The sequence below is a fragment of the Dasypus novemcinctus genome, chromosome 11 (genome assembly GCF_030445035.2).
Source record: "Dasypus novemcinctus isolate mDasNov1 chromosome 11, mDasNov1.1.hap2, whole genome shotgun sequence".
In the NCBI taxonomy this organism is placed as follows: Eukaryota; Metazoa; Chordata; class Mammalia; order Cingulata; family Dasypodidae; genus Dasypus; species Dasypus novemcinctus.
In genome coordinates, this window is record NC_080683.1 from 91,253,789 (window position 1) to 91,269,784 (window position 15,996).

The following is a 15,996-nucleotide window of genomic DNA, read 5'->3' on the forward strand; positions in this document are numbered from 1 at the left end:
CACTGCCTTTATATCAGTGTTACAAGTTCTTTCATTACTAGAATAATAATGTCTACTTTGGTCCATGGTTGCATTCTCCCTTATGTTTGTTCATTCCTCAATCTTGAGGATTTGGGAATGGTGATGCCCACTCTTCTTCCTATTAAGTGGGGGCTTAGATCCCATGGGGCAGATGGATGGAACTGTCTTGCTTGCAATTATAGATACTCTATTTTGGGGGATGGGTGTTGTCCATCATCATCCTTTTGTTAGTTGTCCTAGACAAGTCCAGTGAACTACAGAGTAGGTGTTGGCTGAAACTCTGCTGAGATTCAGGGTTCAACCAGCATAAGAACAGCCTGAAGATTTAAGTATCTGTGACATATATTTAATAAGTATAGTGCTACTTGTAGGTTCAGATAAAAGAAGCATAAGAACCATGTGTAGGAAAATTATAAATGAGTCCAACTCCAATACATTGGCGGGATAGGTTATCATATATTCCAAGGTAAGGCCCACTGACAGGTTGCAAAATTCCTGTGGTTGTCTGCCCTGCCTATAGTGTCCAGATCTCTCTAGAGCCCTCAGGAATCCCACTATTTGAGGCACTATTTACCGTGGCAGTCAGAGAGATCCTCCTAAGATTTTTATAAGTGTAATCTCTAGAATGACCTCCCAACTCACTTTGAAATATCTTAGCCATAAAAACTCATTTGCATTTAATCTCTTTCCCTTTTGGTCAAGGTTGTTTTCCAAATACATCACTAGTTGGCGCTTGGTAATAATCCCTCAGTGCCACGGAGGCTCATCCCTGGAAGTCATGTCCCATGCTGGGGAGAAAGTACTGAGTTTATATGCTCAGTTTGGCTAAGAGGCCATATTTGAGCAAAAAGGAGGCTTTCAGGATATAACTTTTAGGCAATATCTATCTATCTATCTATCTATCTATCTATCTATCTATCTATCTATCTATGAAGCACAAGGTTCATAACTACAAGCATCAATATCAAGGACCTGGAGTATTGGGCTATCCTCTTTCCCTAGGCACTGCCCATATACTCTAGGGATTCTTGTGTGGCAAGAATTCTTAACTCCTTTCCTGAAAAGATCTGAATTACTCCAGATATTTCTGAAGCCAGGGAATATTGAATAGCCACTAAGCTCTTTATAAAGCAGAGTTTATTCAAAGGGAAGACCAATAACATAAACATGGATAGTGGTAAGACTTCTGAAGGTTTTTCACTCTTATGGGTTCCTACAAAAATTTTACAGCATTCCTAAATAGCCTGTCGTATGCTGAACTCAGTCTTCCATGTCAGCTGATGATGTTATTGGAATACAGTAGGTGCTCAATGAAAAGCTGTTGAAAGTATGAGTGATGATTTTGAGCTAATGCCATGATAATTACCTACCACCATGTTTCTTGCTGGGCAATCCAGGTGGGGAAATCATAGACTTTGTTTCCTCACATGAGCATCCTCAGGTTCCACAGGGCTAACCAACCCCTCATAGAGTATTCCCCATTTCCCTTTTCTGCACTATAACCTCTTCCTCCATCAGCCTTCTCTTTGCCTAACAGTAGAGTAATTGGGAAAGATCATGCCTGGCTCTCTTCTGGAACAACAAAAAAAGACTTTCTTTTGTATCTAGGGAGTCCTGGCACAAGACTATAAAATGTGGGTTATCAGAATGTCAGTCCAAGCTTTTCATGGGGTAAGGAAAAGAGGTGCAGGACAAGGTGCCTAGGTATAGTGTTCCCAGACAGTAGGGCACAGGAAGACAGCAAATGCATTAAAAAGACGTAGGAAGTTTGTATTTTTCTCTTTCTTTTCTCACTATAATTATTTAATATATTTCTTTCACCTTCAAAGGTATCTCAGTTGGGATGGTAACTCTTATGGTCACCTACTTGTTATACTTGTTATATACAACAGTGTACAACAATATAAATAAGAGACACACATACATATATGTGTGTGTGCATATGTGTGTGTTTGTGTGTGTGTGTGTGTATGTCTTATTTAGCCTTCTAACACTTCATCTTAAAATATATTTTGGAACAGTTAACATATGTAGGAAACCACCTATAGATGAGGAATTGTGAATGGTTATTGTGATAGAATTAGGGGCACAGAAAAATTCATGGTAGAAGACGATAAAACAGACTCCTTCTTAAGGCAACGAATTTTGTGGTACTCAAGAAGTTACTAAATCCAGAGAACAAATGAAAAAAAGCATAGGGCCCTTGTTAAGGGATCTTTTAAAACAGAATATAGCAAATCTGCAAAACAGTGTAAGAATTTCAAAAAAAAAAAAACAAATGAAAGATATAGGACTAACTTGTTTCTACTTTTTTATTATCACAGTTTTCTCTCAGGATAAAAGCATAAAATGGGAATATAATAATGATGCAACCCAGGAATATTATTTAATGCTTTTAAGTACTTTAGAGGGGAAGCAAAGAATATATCATGATACCTAATTATTGTTTTTGGTTTTAATTTTAGAAATATACACCAGCTAAAATATTTTATATTGAAGGTACCAGTGTTTTAGATCACATTGTATTATATTTTATATTGTATTTTTGAAGGTAATACTATACTTTATATTTTGAAAGTAATTTCCTATTTTATTCAAATGTATGGTTATTTACCAGGTAATGGCTACATACATCTAAAAAAGATTAGGTCCCAAATGTTCACTATTAAATATATTATTAATCAACAGGTAATTTTATTTTGTAATACAACTTAAGAATCTATAATGTGATTATCATATGTGTTAGCTAATCTTTTGATCTTTATTTCAATTATTCTGAAAGAATTTAATTTCACATTTACATTAAATCATAAAGAAAGTCAGAATTTCATATTGCATTAATAGATACTAATAATTGGTTAAATACAGTTTAGTTTCTTACTTTATTGGGAAACAAAAACTTAAATAAATAATGTGATTATTAGATATATTTAAAAGAATCTGAACAGAAGAAAAATTCAAAATGAGCTCATAGAATTTTCTGAAGCTTTCTTGGTTTTGAAGGTAGAAATAAAAATTAAAATAAAATTGTCCAGTTCTCTATATCCCGTTATTAGTGAAAGAGTGACCTAAATCTACTTTTAAACATTTGATAGGTATATGCTTATTTATGTATCCTTAGAAAAATGGAGAATTGGGAAAATGGGGTAAGGCAGTGGAAGAGCAAATTTTCCGATCTCCTTCCCCCAGGCAAAATTAAACTCTTTTTCTCACACTAGGCCCTCATTCTGTCATCTAGCTCACTGAATAACTACTTGTTTCTTTAACAGTTGGTCCCTTGAGAACAAAAACCATCTCTCAGTATCCAGCACGGTGCCTGGCATATAGTAATTTCTCAAAAAAATACTGAATTAAATCAAGTCAACGAGTAAGAGAAAGGCTTAAAAATAAAACTAGTGGTGTAGAAGGAGAAAAAAGATGATTATTTATTTCTCCAGTAAAAAATACACTTGGTGCTTCCTATATTCCAGACATTGGAGATGGAAGCATTGAGGGGGGTGTGCATGTGATATGGGGTGAGGCACTAACAAACCAATAATTCAAGCCAGTATTATCTGTACTATAAAAGAGAAGCAGACAGCTAGTACATCCTGGCTTGAAATGTGGGGGGGGGGGGGGGGGGGGGAGAAGGGAGGGGGAGGCTACAAAGAAGGAAAGGGGTAAGAAAACATAGAAAAGAGAAAGGAGCTGAGGAAACTAGATCAGACAAGCAGAGAAGAATGGTGCTGGCAGATGGATCAGCATGTGCAAGGTCATTTCAGAGTGAAAGAGCCAGGTCCATTCATTGCTTGAAATCACCCAACTGCAAAGCCCTCATGAAGGAGTGACAGGAGATGAGTCCCAAGCCAGATCATTGGAACAGTAGGGCTTTGTAAATTGAGCTAGTTTGAAGTTTACCCTGAAGGCAAGGATGGCTGAAAGGTTCCTTGGCAGAGGAATTACAAGATCAAGTTCATATTTCAGAAAAAAATCTTCAGGAAGCAGTGAAGTGGATGGAGACCAGAGGCTAATGAGGAGGTGATTCAGGTGAGAAGAGCTGATGGTCTGAAGCACTCAGTTGGAGAGGCAGGAAAGACACTCAGGAGGTAGGACTGTCCTGCTGGTGACAGACTAGATATTGGAGGTGAAGGAAGAAAAATACAGGATGACCCCCAGACACCTGTATTCCTCTGATCCTTGTAACTAATGACTCATCTTGGTTTCTCACTTTTCTTGGGTGACTGGGCAGATGATAATGCCAATACAGAAAAGCAAAATAACAGAAAGTGTTTGGGGAGGGATAGCATTAAGAAAGTAATGGTGTATAAAAATTCTCAAACCTTTGATCTTTTTGTCTAAAATATAGAAACAGGAATCTCTTATTTAAAGGATGATAATATTTGTGGAATTCACAAAGTCCAAATATAAATGCTACTGTAATAACACTTGACTAATAGATTGCTCATTTTAGAATGAATAGAGTAAACGAATAGATAAATACTTGCTTAACAAAATAATTCCATTAGTAGAAACTTAGAAAATAATTATATCAGCTAATATTTATTAAGATTTTATGATGTACCCAGTACTGCTGTCAGGACACTGGGCAATAATATTCTCCACACTGAAGACTCAGATATCAGGGTTAGATGAGTAGCCCACATTTACTCTATATTAGGAAGCAGAGGAATATAACCATCCTTGGATAAAAATAAAATTTGAAATAAGTATGCCCACTAACTGCCCATCCATCTGCTGTTCCATCAGTCCCTCACAAATTGTGTGTCTATTCTCCTCTCTGCTTTCTTCCAACTTCTGTGGCTCCCCTACCAGAAGTACCCAGGCCTCTGCTTGCCAGGTTCTGGGATGCCATTTGTCTGTATCTTAGTTTGCCAGGGTTGCTATGAAAAATACCACATGATTGGTTAGCTTGAACAAGAGGAATTTGTTTTCTCATGATTTTGGAAGCCATAAGTCCAAAAACAAGGTCTAAATAGGCCTTGCTTTCTCCTGAAGTCTGTTGCATTCTGCTTCTGGTTTGCTATAGTCCTTGGAATTCCTTGGCTTGCATCTCTGCCTGTCCTGTGGCTTCTTATTTTGGTTTCTATTTCTCCTGCTCAATTGTCTACGTCTCACTTTTCCTTATAAGGAATTTAGCCATATGAATTAAGGCCCACCCTGATTCAATCTGACTTCAACCAAATAGAATCTTCAAAGATCCTTCTCACCAATAAGTTCACACCCACAAAAATGTGGATTAAGACTTGAACATGAACATGTCTTTTGTGGGAGGCGTGATTCAATTCTCAAGAGTCAAGTACCATGGAAATAAGGGTGACAAGAACACAATCCTTACACTTGACAAGCTCTTCATCAGAGGGGCAATTGAACAGTCCTCTGGTCTTTTCTGGGTTTTCTCAAGAGGGATGAATCCTCTTCAGATCTATAGGAATGCTGGAGGTCCAAGGTGATGAATGCTGGAGGTCCAAGGTCTTTCCCCTTATCCATGCTGTGTCGTAGGAAGAAGAGCCCCTTTCCAGTACTCTTTGGTTCTACAATGTTTAGTTCAGCTCAGAAAAAGGAAGCCAGTTAGGAATTTCAGGTCACAGGCACCTGGTTCATCAAATAAGGAAATTCCATTAGCATCAGGAGAGAGCTCCCTACCATTACAAACAGAGCAGGGGTTCGACCATTTAACAGAATTGCTGGCAGCCCTATTTAAGTCTATTTTTTTTAAGATATTTATTTATTTATTTATTTCTCTCCCCTCCCCCTGCCCCAGTTGTCTGCTCTCTGTGTCCATTTGCTGCATGTTTTTCTTTGTCCGCTTTTGTTATTGTCAGCAGCACGGGAATCTGTGTCTCTTTTTGTTGCATCATCTTGTTGTGTCAGCTCTCCATGTGTGCGGAGCCATTCCTGGGTGGGCTGCACTTTCTTTTGCGCTGGGCAGCTCTCCTTACAGGGCACACTCCTTGCGCGGGGGACTCCTCTAAGCAGGGGATACCCTGCGTGGCGCAGCACTCCTTGTGCACATCAGCACTGTGCGTGGGCCAGCTCCACACAGGTCAAGGAGGCCGGGGGTTTGAACTACGGACCTCCCAAGTGGTAGACAGATGCCCTAACCACTGGGCCAAGTCCACTTCCCTATTTAAGTCTATTTAAAAAGAGCTCCACCTGAATATCAGAAGAGTTGTGGCCAACACCTACTCTCCAGTTCATCGGACTTTCCTAGGACAACTAACAAAAGGATGATGATGTTGAAGCCCATGCCAAAAATTACAGAGTATCTACAACTGCAAGCATAACAGTTCATTCCATCTGCCCCATAAGATCTAAGACCCCTCTCAATCTGAGGCAGAGTGGGCATCAACTATCCCCAAATCCTCAAGGTTGAAGAATGAACAAACAGAAGGAGGGAATGCAACAATGGACAAAGTAAACCTTTTAATATTGTAGTAATGGAACAACATCTAACATTGATACGAAGATAGTGGTTACCAGAGGTTCTCACAGGAGGGTGAAGGAATAAACCTGTGGAACACAGGGCACTACTAGGGCTTTGGAACTGAGAGTAAACCACAATGTAAACTATAAACTTCAGTTAGTAGTGATGCTTCAATATTTATTCACCAATTGTAACAAATGTTCCACCCTATTGTAAGATATTATTAAAGGGGAAGATGTGGGAGGGTGAGGGGATGGAGTATCTGGGAATTCCTATAGTTTTGATGTAATTTTTCTATACCCTAAAACCTCTTTAAAAAATAAAGATTATATAGATATTTTTAAAAAGAGCCCTTTAGATGAAAAAAAAGTCCGTTTACAAAAGAAAAAAAAAGTGGCTGATTTCTTTGCTTTAGTGACCTTTGCAAATGCATATGAAAATAGCATGGCATGACAAAGTCAAGGAAAATATAGGGAGGATCCAAGGAAACAGGGAGGCATGGGAGTCAAGGCACAGAAGTCCAGGGGTGGTGCATGGGAGTTAACTGCTACAGAAAAGCCAGTTAGTGTAGCGGTTAGGGTGCACTCTGGAGCCACATGGACTGGGGTTTGGTCCTGGCTCCACTATTCTAAGACTGAGACCTCTCTGGGCCTCAGTTTCTTCATCTATTGAATAGAAATACTAATGATCTGATGTCCCATTTAATGCTTTAGAGGATGAAAGTGTTGACTTGTGCAATAGTTGTTATATCATGTCTGTTTATTGAATGTTAGCTATTATCATTTACCATTTTTTCAAAGATAAAGAGATAAATAGGGAAGCAGATTTGGCTCAATTGATGGAGCATCCGCCTACCACATGGGAGGTCCGAGGTTCAAACCCAGGGCCTCCTGACCCGTGTGATGAGCTGGCCCACGCACAGTGCTGATGTGCGCAAGGAGTGCTACGCCATGCAGGGGTGTCCCTCACATAAGAAAGACCCACACGCAAGGAGTGCACCCCATAAGAAGAGCCACCCCATACGAAAAAAGTGCAGCCTGCCCAGGAGTGGCACCGCACACAAGGAGAGCTGACGCAGTAAGATGATGCAACAAAAAGAGACAGATTCCAGGTGCCACTGAAAAGAATACTAGCAGACACAGAAGAACACACAGCAATGGACACAGAATGCAGAAAATTGGGGGGGGGGGGGTGTGTAGGGGAGAGAAATAAATAAAAAATAAACCTTAAAAAAAAAAGAGATAAATACGCATGCATTTGGAAAAAAATAACTTGGATGAGAACTAGTTTCTAAGCTTTAAAAATCTGTAAAATGGGGATTATAGGGCTGCTATCAGAATTAAATGAGTTACAGACATCTAAGAATAAAATTAAACTTAACCTTTTAAACCAAGCTACCATTGCTTACTCAAATTTAATTAGCAGAGTTATGAAATAGCTTTTGGCTTTATATCATAAACTCTAAAAGGTATCAAAATATAAGAGTCACCAAAAAGACCACAGAACTGTACAACAGAAAGAGTGAACCCTAATTTGAACTAGGGACTGTAGTTAATAGTATAATCATAATAACATTTTTAATTAACTCTAACGAAGTTTAATAACAGGGAAAATTCTGTACGGAGGGTGGAGATATATGGGAACTCTGTACATTCTGCATGAGTTTTTTGTAAACCTACAATTGCTCTAATAAAAAAATATAAAGAAAACAATAAAAAAAGAAAGGCATTTTTGTGTTTTCTAAAACTCAATTCATGTCAGCTACAAATATAAACAAATATTTTCAATGCTTTTAGCAAAACCTTTTGCTCTTTCCCATTTACTATTTCTATACAAGAGAAATACATCTTCCAAAGAATTGTATGAAATATGTGGCCAAGCCTTGCAAGAAAAAACTGTGAAGTAGTTGTCTCAATAGTATCTTCTCTATTTCCATGTCTGGCATAGGCCTTTAAATCCAGTAACACTTTCATCACGTTTAAGCCTTAACCACATATTCTTTTCTTCAAATACCTCCTTCAACAGTAAAGGAATCTTTAAAAACTATGCTTTACAATGAGAATCAGCAACCCAAATCTATATGTTGAGTATAATGTATCCTTGACATTTAGCCATTCATGAGAATGAACTGGATGGTCACATTGAAGATGAAGAGCAATGCCCATGTCCATTTCTTCAACCTTTACTTTGTGTCATGCTCTGTGCTAGGCATTTAACATGTATTATCATATAGAATTCCCTGAACTGCTAGTTTCATAACCATGTACCAGCTAAGGGTACTAAGAATTAGAAAGGCTATTTAATTTGCCCAAGATCCCACAGCTAATAAGCAGTGAAGCAGGGATTCTAATTCAGCCAGCTCTGTCTGACTCCAGAACTTACTCTATGATACTATGATAAATACTTTATTTAGATTGAGGCATGTTCAGAATTATTGTGATTTTTAATTGACTTGAGTTAGTTAGCTAAGGCAAAGAGCGTTACAGTGACATTTTTTAATATATTCCTAAATAGTTCCCCAAACTATACTTGAATAGTAAGATTGTTAATATTTATGATAGGACAGTTGTGCTACCTCATTAGCAGTTTAAAGATTCTGTTACTTAATGTTAATTATGTCTTATATGCCTTTTAAAAATAATAGGTACAATTACAGGCAGTTTTCTTTTCGTCGACTTCTAAATTTAAGCATTTTACTCAGGTTATTATTTCACCCTACTTCTCCATCCTCCTCTTTCTGATTTAGCCTACTCAGTCTCATAAAGGTTATTATTCCATGGGGTTTTAAAGATAGTAATGTCCTGAGATCATCATGACAAAGGAAAAAGTTAAAATACATATTTAATATTCAACCACATCTTAAAATTATACAATTATAAAGATGTGTAGAGTGTCTTTACCTTGGATTAGCAACTTGTGGAATGCTCTGCTGCAGTTCACTAAGTAAACATTAATTGAATACCTACTGTGTGCCAGGAGGGTCATGATAGAATACACTTCATTTCACACCTTAATACAAAACTCATATCCCTTTGTCAAGTATCATATTAACATGTAAACAATAACTTCTGTACAAGAAGTCCACATTATGAGGGTATCACAGGAAGCATAAAATATTCAGTATCAGATCCTCTGAGCTATTAAAACTATTTCAATATGGCGTTTGTTCTTAAAGTTACCTAATTTAAAAGTAGCTGAACCTTAGAAAATTATTAAGTCTATTTAAAACTATACTAAGTTAAAGCACTGTTCTGGCATTGCTTTGGCTCAGGTTGCATCATTACTTCATTACAATCACCTTCCTTTGATTTAGCCTTAATAAATCACTCTAAGTTGAAAACTATCATAAATCTCAGTTGCTAGAAAGTACTTGTTTTATAGCTTAACTTGCTCCCCATTTAGTTCCGCATTTAACTAACCTTAAAAAAAATCAGTTTAAGACAGGTGGCTTTGCACTGGTACACTGTCTGGCTCAAAAGCCAACCCTGCCAGTTACTAGCTGTGAAGCTTGAACCATTTAAGCTCACTGAGCTACACTTTCCTCATCCCCTAAATGGGGATAATAATATACTAACTTTACCTACATATTTTTCTGTCCATAAAATGGGGGGTGGGGAGGGAGGGCCATAGGGGGATAGAAAACTTAAATGAATTAATATTGGTTAAATTTTTTGGACAGTGCCAGACAGAAATGGTTATTATACATGTTTCTTGAATAAATTTTTCAAAAAAATTCAGCACATTCCAGGTCAGATTAGTTGAGTGTTTTTAAGAAGTATCATTCCCAAGACAATTTTGACTTCACAAACCAACTAATCATATGCCACAAAGAGGATACTTGAACTATTGTTCAAAGTTATTACATAAAACATACATATATATGTAACTAGAAATCAATATATACATACATTATACATAGGTATATATATGTATATTCATTTAAAACTTACCGCCCTCTCAAACAGTCAAGCTAGGTAAAGTGGCCTGTTTTCTAAAGTCAAACCAGCTCTTAAACATTAGTTTCTCAAGCACTTCTTAATACTGAAATAGCTTTCTCTCATGAAACTTTTCAAGAAGATGGAAAATGATCCATTGTATCAAATGTTAATTATCAGCAAAATGTGATAATGGACCTTGCATATAAGCTTCAGAGAGGTTTATTTATCCTATCCATACATTATACAGATATAATTACGTATGCATTTGATAAGTGTTGCTACTCTGCAATGATGCTTTTAAAGTTAGACCAGTGATTTTAAAATTTAATTATTAATATCTTGCTTTAATTGTAAAGGCTAATAGAATAGCATCACTCTCAGAGAATATAATTCTAGATTGAGCAAAATTTGTCAACAGTTATACTGGATTCCAGAAAAAATGAAAAAGTTACAGTATTATTGGTGTTGAATTTATAATAAAGTCATAGAAATATTAAAATGCAGGCTTTTTTCTAACTAGTAAAAACTGAGCTCACAATTAAACTTTAATTCATTATTTTGGTTCTGGTTTTGAGAAAAAAGTATAGAACTTGAATGAGGACAAATCTATGGTTTGAATAATGATTCCCTTGGCTTGTTCGCTCCTCTCAAACTATTCTTTTTTTTCTTCAAACAATGCAAACTTTAATCCCATAACCAAACAATGACTCTTCAATTATTTGCAATAATGACAGAATATTAAAAAATTGGAATAAAGTATTTTTAAAATAAAAAATAAAAGATCATGCATATAAAAAAAAACAATAAAAAACAATGTACAAGTAGTCACTTAATTCCAATACGCACAACCTAATGTTACTGCTTGCACTCTATTCCCGGAGATTTTAGCATCATTTTCAGCAAGCATTCCCTCCTCCACCAACTCCCTTTCCTACTAAGTTACCTTGAGAGTTATTCTACTTATGAATGAGGGCCTCTAGAATAAAAAAAAATTCCTGCCAGTATGCAGAGTCAGAAAATTCCCATTAGACTTTCTCCCCTTTCCTAACAAATTCCAAATCACCATTTACATAAATTGTCTCATTTACATAGGATTGCATTTTTAAAAGACTTTATGTATCTGAGATAATAAAGAGATGAGAAAAGTTAAAGAGCAAAATATTTGTTGTGTTCTTGGAATCTGAGTTTGCTTTTTCAATGCAGCAGGAACATTTGCATTTACTTATAAATGAATACTAATGACATATTCAGGTCTGGCACCACTCCATAGACTGAAAGCTAAGGTAGTGCACAAACAGTTACATTTCTCTAAAGTATTCAAACAAAGAGGAAGAAGATGAGAGTCAACATCAATTGTCTGAAATTGAGTCACATCTAAAGGAAGTGTGTGTTAAGAATAATGGTGGAATTTATGATGAAAGCAAAGTTGGCTGATAACATCTTACATGATTTTTGAGTCAAGAACTCTTTATTGACCTACCTACTCTGAGATGCTGCTTCCCTAAGTAAGCTACTGCTCTGCAGTTCTTATTATACATTATAGGAAAAAGCACCCTACTTCTACCAAAGATCCTTCTTTGTTGTTTAAAATAACAGCCCAGCTCATCTTTGCATATTGTGTGTGCTCAACAAACACTTTTTTGAATGAGTGAGAATTCAATAAGAAAGTTATTCATTAAAAACATCTGCATACGTCTGCAAATGGTAAAGATAGTGATGCAAGTATAATCAAGAGTGCAAGCAGCACCTCCTCGAAAAGACATCAAAGGGAACAAGTTTAAATATTACTAACCGGACACTGTAAATCCTCACAGGGCCCACTGGATGGAATGGAGGAGAGTATGGGCCATGATGTGGACCATTGTCTATGAGGTGCAGAGGTGCCCAAAGATGTACTTACCAAATCCAATGGATGTGTCATGATGATGGGAACGAGTGTTGTTGTTGGGGGGGGAGAGGCGGGGTGGGGGGGTGGGGTTGAATGGGACCTCACATATATATATATTTTTAATGTAATATTATTACAAAGTCAATAAAAAAAATGTTAAAAAAAAAATTTAAGCATGAGCTCTTACTTAACCTAGAAATCGTGATCCCAGTACTTGTGATGAAACTCCATTGGTTACTCTGCTCATCATTTCCCATAAAAAGTGCTTAGGCATCATTCTGAAAATATTATTTTACGTGATTACTGATGATTCTATATACTTTGTAATTGAGAAGAATGCCCTTTAAAATGGCCCAGAGTCATCTGGATGAAGCCAGAGGAGTTTCCTTTTCACTGTTAACACTGGGTGCTCTGGAGGCAGTTAAATTTAAGCAACAGTTTCCTTCTCATGATTATCTTTCTTGTAATATCTTCTTGTGCCTCCATCAGTTCACTGGTGAATAACTTCTTATTACTAAAGCAAAGGAGACTGTCCTGCTGCTCTTTCAGGTCACTTTATGCAATGAATATTTGCAAATGAATATAGCAAGGAAGGTGAGTAGTGATTTCATTTCTGCTTCTAAGAGCTTCACTAGGAGGAAACATTAAGGTAACTTAAAAAAAATCTTCTACAGCACAATTGATACCAATAAAACATTTTAAAAAGTAGCCATTACTTTGATATTCAAATTTTGTCCCCCCTTCTCTTCTCTTCAACATTTTCCTTGAAAAGTTGTTGCATATATTCAAACTAAACTGTAATGTGGAAACCTTGGTCTAAAGCCCTCAAGTATGTGGAAAGTGCTGAGCAAAACCTTTCAGAAGCACCAGCTTTGTATTACTTAAAGCAGTCAGCACCAGCACAGAAAGGACGTCCATCCACTCTCTCTCCCACCCGCAGCGGACCCAGCTTACCATTTATCAGGCTAAGTTTACATAAATCAGATAAGAGTTACAGTGCAATTAAATGTACCCACGAAGTAATATGATATTAAGCACTTCACAAATATTAAGCCTCCCCTAAAGGGATCAATGTTTCCCATTCAGCGAGAGAAAGGAAAGGAGAGACAGACCCACCAGATTAGACTTGGGGAGACCAAGGAGCTGACTGTCCAGGATGAGTGCCCTGAAGCACTCAAGAAGGGAAGCCGTAGCGCGGCGCCCACAAGACCAAGAGCCTCCGTAATCGTCGCGGAGGTGTGCTCGCTGTGCACCTGGAATCGCCAGGTGAAGGAATGCACGTCAGGCTGGGCGCTCCTGGCCGGCTCTCTAAGCCAAGGTGGTCGCCTAAATCCTAGGAGCAGGAGTCTCAGTGCCCCAGTAAGTAGCCATAGCGACCTGACAGCCCTCTTAGTAGTGACAATATGACAACTCCCTCGATTCCAACCAACTCCCAAGTGTGTGTGTGTGTGACTGTTTAGGTGGGGGAGAGGAGTGTTGTGCGCACGGGAGCTAAGTGTCGGGGGGCGGGCTGGTGCTGTGAGGGGTGGGAAGCGGCTTGAACAGAGAGTGTTAACGCAGCTTTCTGCTCCGGCCTCGCGGCCCCCACAGTTCCAAAGCCACTCTGGCGCTCAACGCGACAGACCCACAGCCACATCAGGAAGCGGCCCAGCGCGAGCCCCCAAACTCCGCCGAGCGTAGTGTTCCCTCTCCCCCTCTCAGAGCGCCCAGAGAGTTATGCCCAGCTCTCGGGGTACGGAAAGAGAGAGGGACAGACAGACAGACAGGCTGATTCTGACTTTCTAAATTTACCCGGGGATCACCCCGCGGGTTCTCATCTCGTACTAGTTAAACCCAGAGCCCCAGCGAGCGTCTCAGAAAGTCTACCCCACCACCCCAGACAGTGCCCCGGTGAACTGTACCCCACAAAGTGGCTTTGGCTGGTATCACACGGATGCCTCCTCTCGGCGCCCTCTCGCTTCCCGCCCCTTGTCATTTTCCCCCCAAACCTCCGAGGGCTCAGCCGGGTGTGCCCGAGCCCCTCCCCGCGCGAGGCGGGCTGCGCGCCCTGCTCACCCTCGTCCCCGGCGGCGGCGACGCGGCACGAGCTCAGGGCGCAGGGGCCGCGGGCGGGTGGCGCGGGGTCACTGGGCGGCTCCTGCCGTGAGGAAGGCAGTTGGTCCAGGAGTTTCGGAAGCCGGGGCTGCAGCTCGGCGGCGAGCCAGTCGGCGTGAATCGGAGCGCCCGGGCTGAGCGTGCGCGCGAGGAGGAGCCGGGCGGGCCCCCGAGCCGGCGGCGGCGCTGAGGTCCCGGGCGGGAATCGGGGAGGGGAGGAGGCGGCGAGTAGTGGTGGAGTTTAGGGCGCGTTTCTCGCACTTCCCGGAGAGGCTGGAGCCAGGTGCGGCAGGGCGCGATCCCGCGGCGCGAGCACGGCACGAGCGACCGCCGAAACTCGAGTCCGCGCAGTGTCTGGGCCCGCAGCGGCTCTGCGGGAGGAGGTGCGCATCCTCCTCGCCCCGCGCGGGCACCGGCGCGGCCCCGGACCCTGCGCGCCGAGTGCAAGAGCCTCTGGCGTCCGCGGTGACAGCCCTTCGGGCAGTCTATTATCTCCCGGTCCGCCGGAAAGAGCAACAGTCAGTGCGACTGAGGAGCTTCTCCTCCTCTGTCCTCAAGCCGCCGGTGCCAAGCTGTGCGGGCGCCCGGCTCCCCGCGGCTGGCGCTGTCACGGCCGCCGCCGGTCCCCGGCGCGCCCGAGCCGGCAGCTGCCTCCCGGCGACGTGCCCAGCTGTGCGCGCGTGTGTGTGTCTAAGCGAATCTCTTCCCCTCCATCACTCCGGTGCGCGGGAGGGACCGGTCCCCGGCGACCAGCTGCAGAGTGGCTGCCAGTCCACACCCTCCTGGCTCTCTCCCCACCCACCCCGCCCCTACTCCTCCTCCTCCCGCTGCTCCTCCTCCAGCTGCCGCTCGCGAGCGAGCAAAGGCAGCGGAGAAACCGCAGCGAAAGGGCGGAGGAGAAGGGTGGGGAAGGAAGCGCAGGTGTCTTCAGTGGAGAGATGGGTGCACGCACAGGAGGAGCAGCTTGCTGCAGGCAGAGGGCAGGGCCTCAGGCGGAGAAGGGGTGGAGGAGGATTTACCAGGGGGCGGAGGTCTCGCGGCTGAGCCACCGCGCGTCCTGCCCAGCAAAGCGGTGGGGTGGCAGGGTGGGCGCGCAGGGCTCCCTGGAGAACCGAGGTCGGAGCTGGGGAACCTGCGGAGGTGACCAGGGTGGCAGAACCCCGGGACATAGATGTCGGAGGGACCCAATCTCTGAGAAGCTGAGGTCGGACTCTGGAGCGAGGGGTCCTAAACCCGGAGCTTGGGGCATTCAGGTGCCCGGGGAGCAGGTGATGGCCCCAGCGTGCCAGGCGGGAGAGCCGAAGGCTGAAAGGGCGGGCGGCGGCGCTTCTCTAGCTGCTGTGTGCGTCGGTAGTCACAGGGGGCGATCACCGCCTAGCTGGGAAGCGAAATTTAGGGCTCAGACTTCCTCCAAGTCTCAAATCCCAGACCTAGGAGGCACACTCACCTCCCCAATTCCATCTGTTTCCCTCCTACCTCTTGCCCCCAGCCAACCAGGGGGCCAGGGGACTCTGTGTTGTTTATTTACTGCACTCTTTGCCTCGTTGAAAAGGTCTCACCCAGTGTTAGGAGACAAGTGGTGTTGCTTTCTCTCTCCCAGCCCTAGTTCCTTCCCTCAACAACCATCTCCA

The 15,996-nt window shown here is 41.6% G+C and overlaps 1 protein-coding gene across 6 annotated transcripts in view; it reads right to left on the reverse strand.

Annotated features, from left to right (window-relative positions):
• HS3ST5 (heparan sulfate-glucosamine 3-sulfotransferase 5) overlaps positions 1-15,791 on the reverse strand; it is a 292,703-nt gene extending 276,912 nt beyond the window's left edge. For 2 of the 6 annotated variants that reach the window (XM_058307312.1, XM_058307307.1), the window contains exon 1: positions 14,327-15,127. The gene's annotated coding sequence lies outside the window, so the exon portion shown is untranslated. Of the gene's footprint in view, positions 1-14,326 lie in introns of all 6 variants that reach the window. The other 4 variants (XM_058307304.2, XM_058307310.1, XM_058307309.1 and 1 more) reach the window with 4 other exon arrangements.
• Between the last annotated feature and the right edge of the window lie 205 nt (positions 15,792-15,996).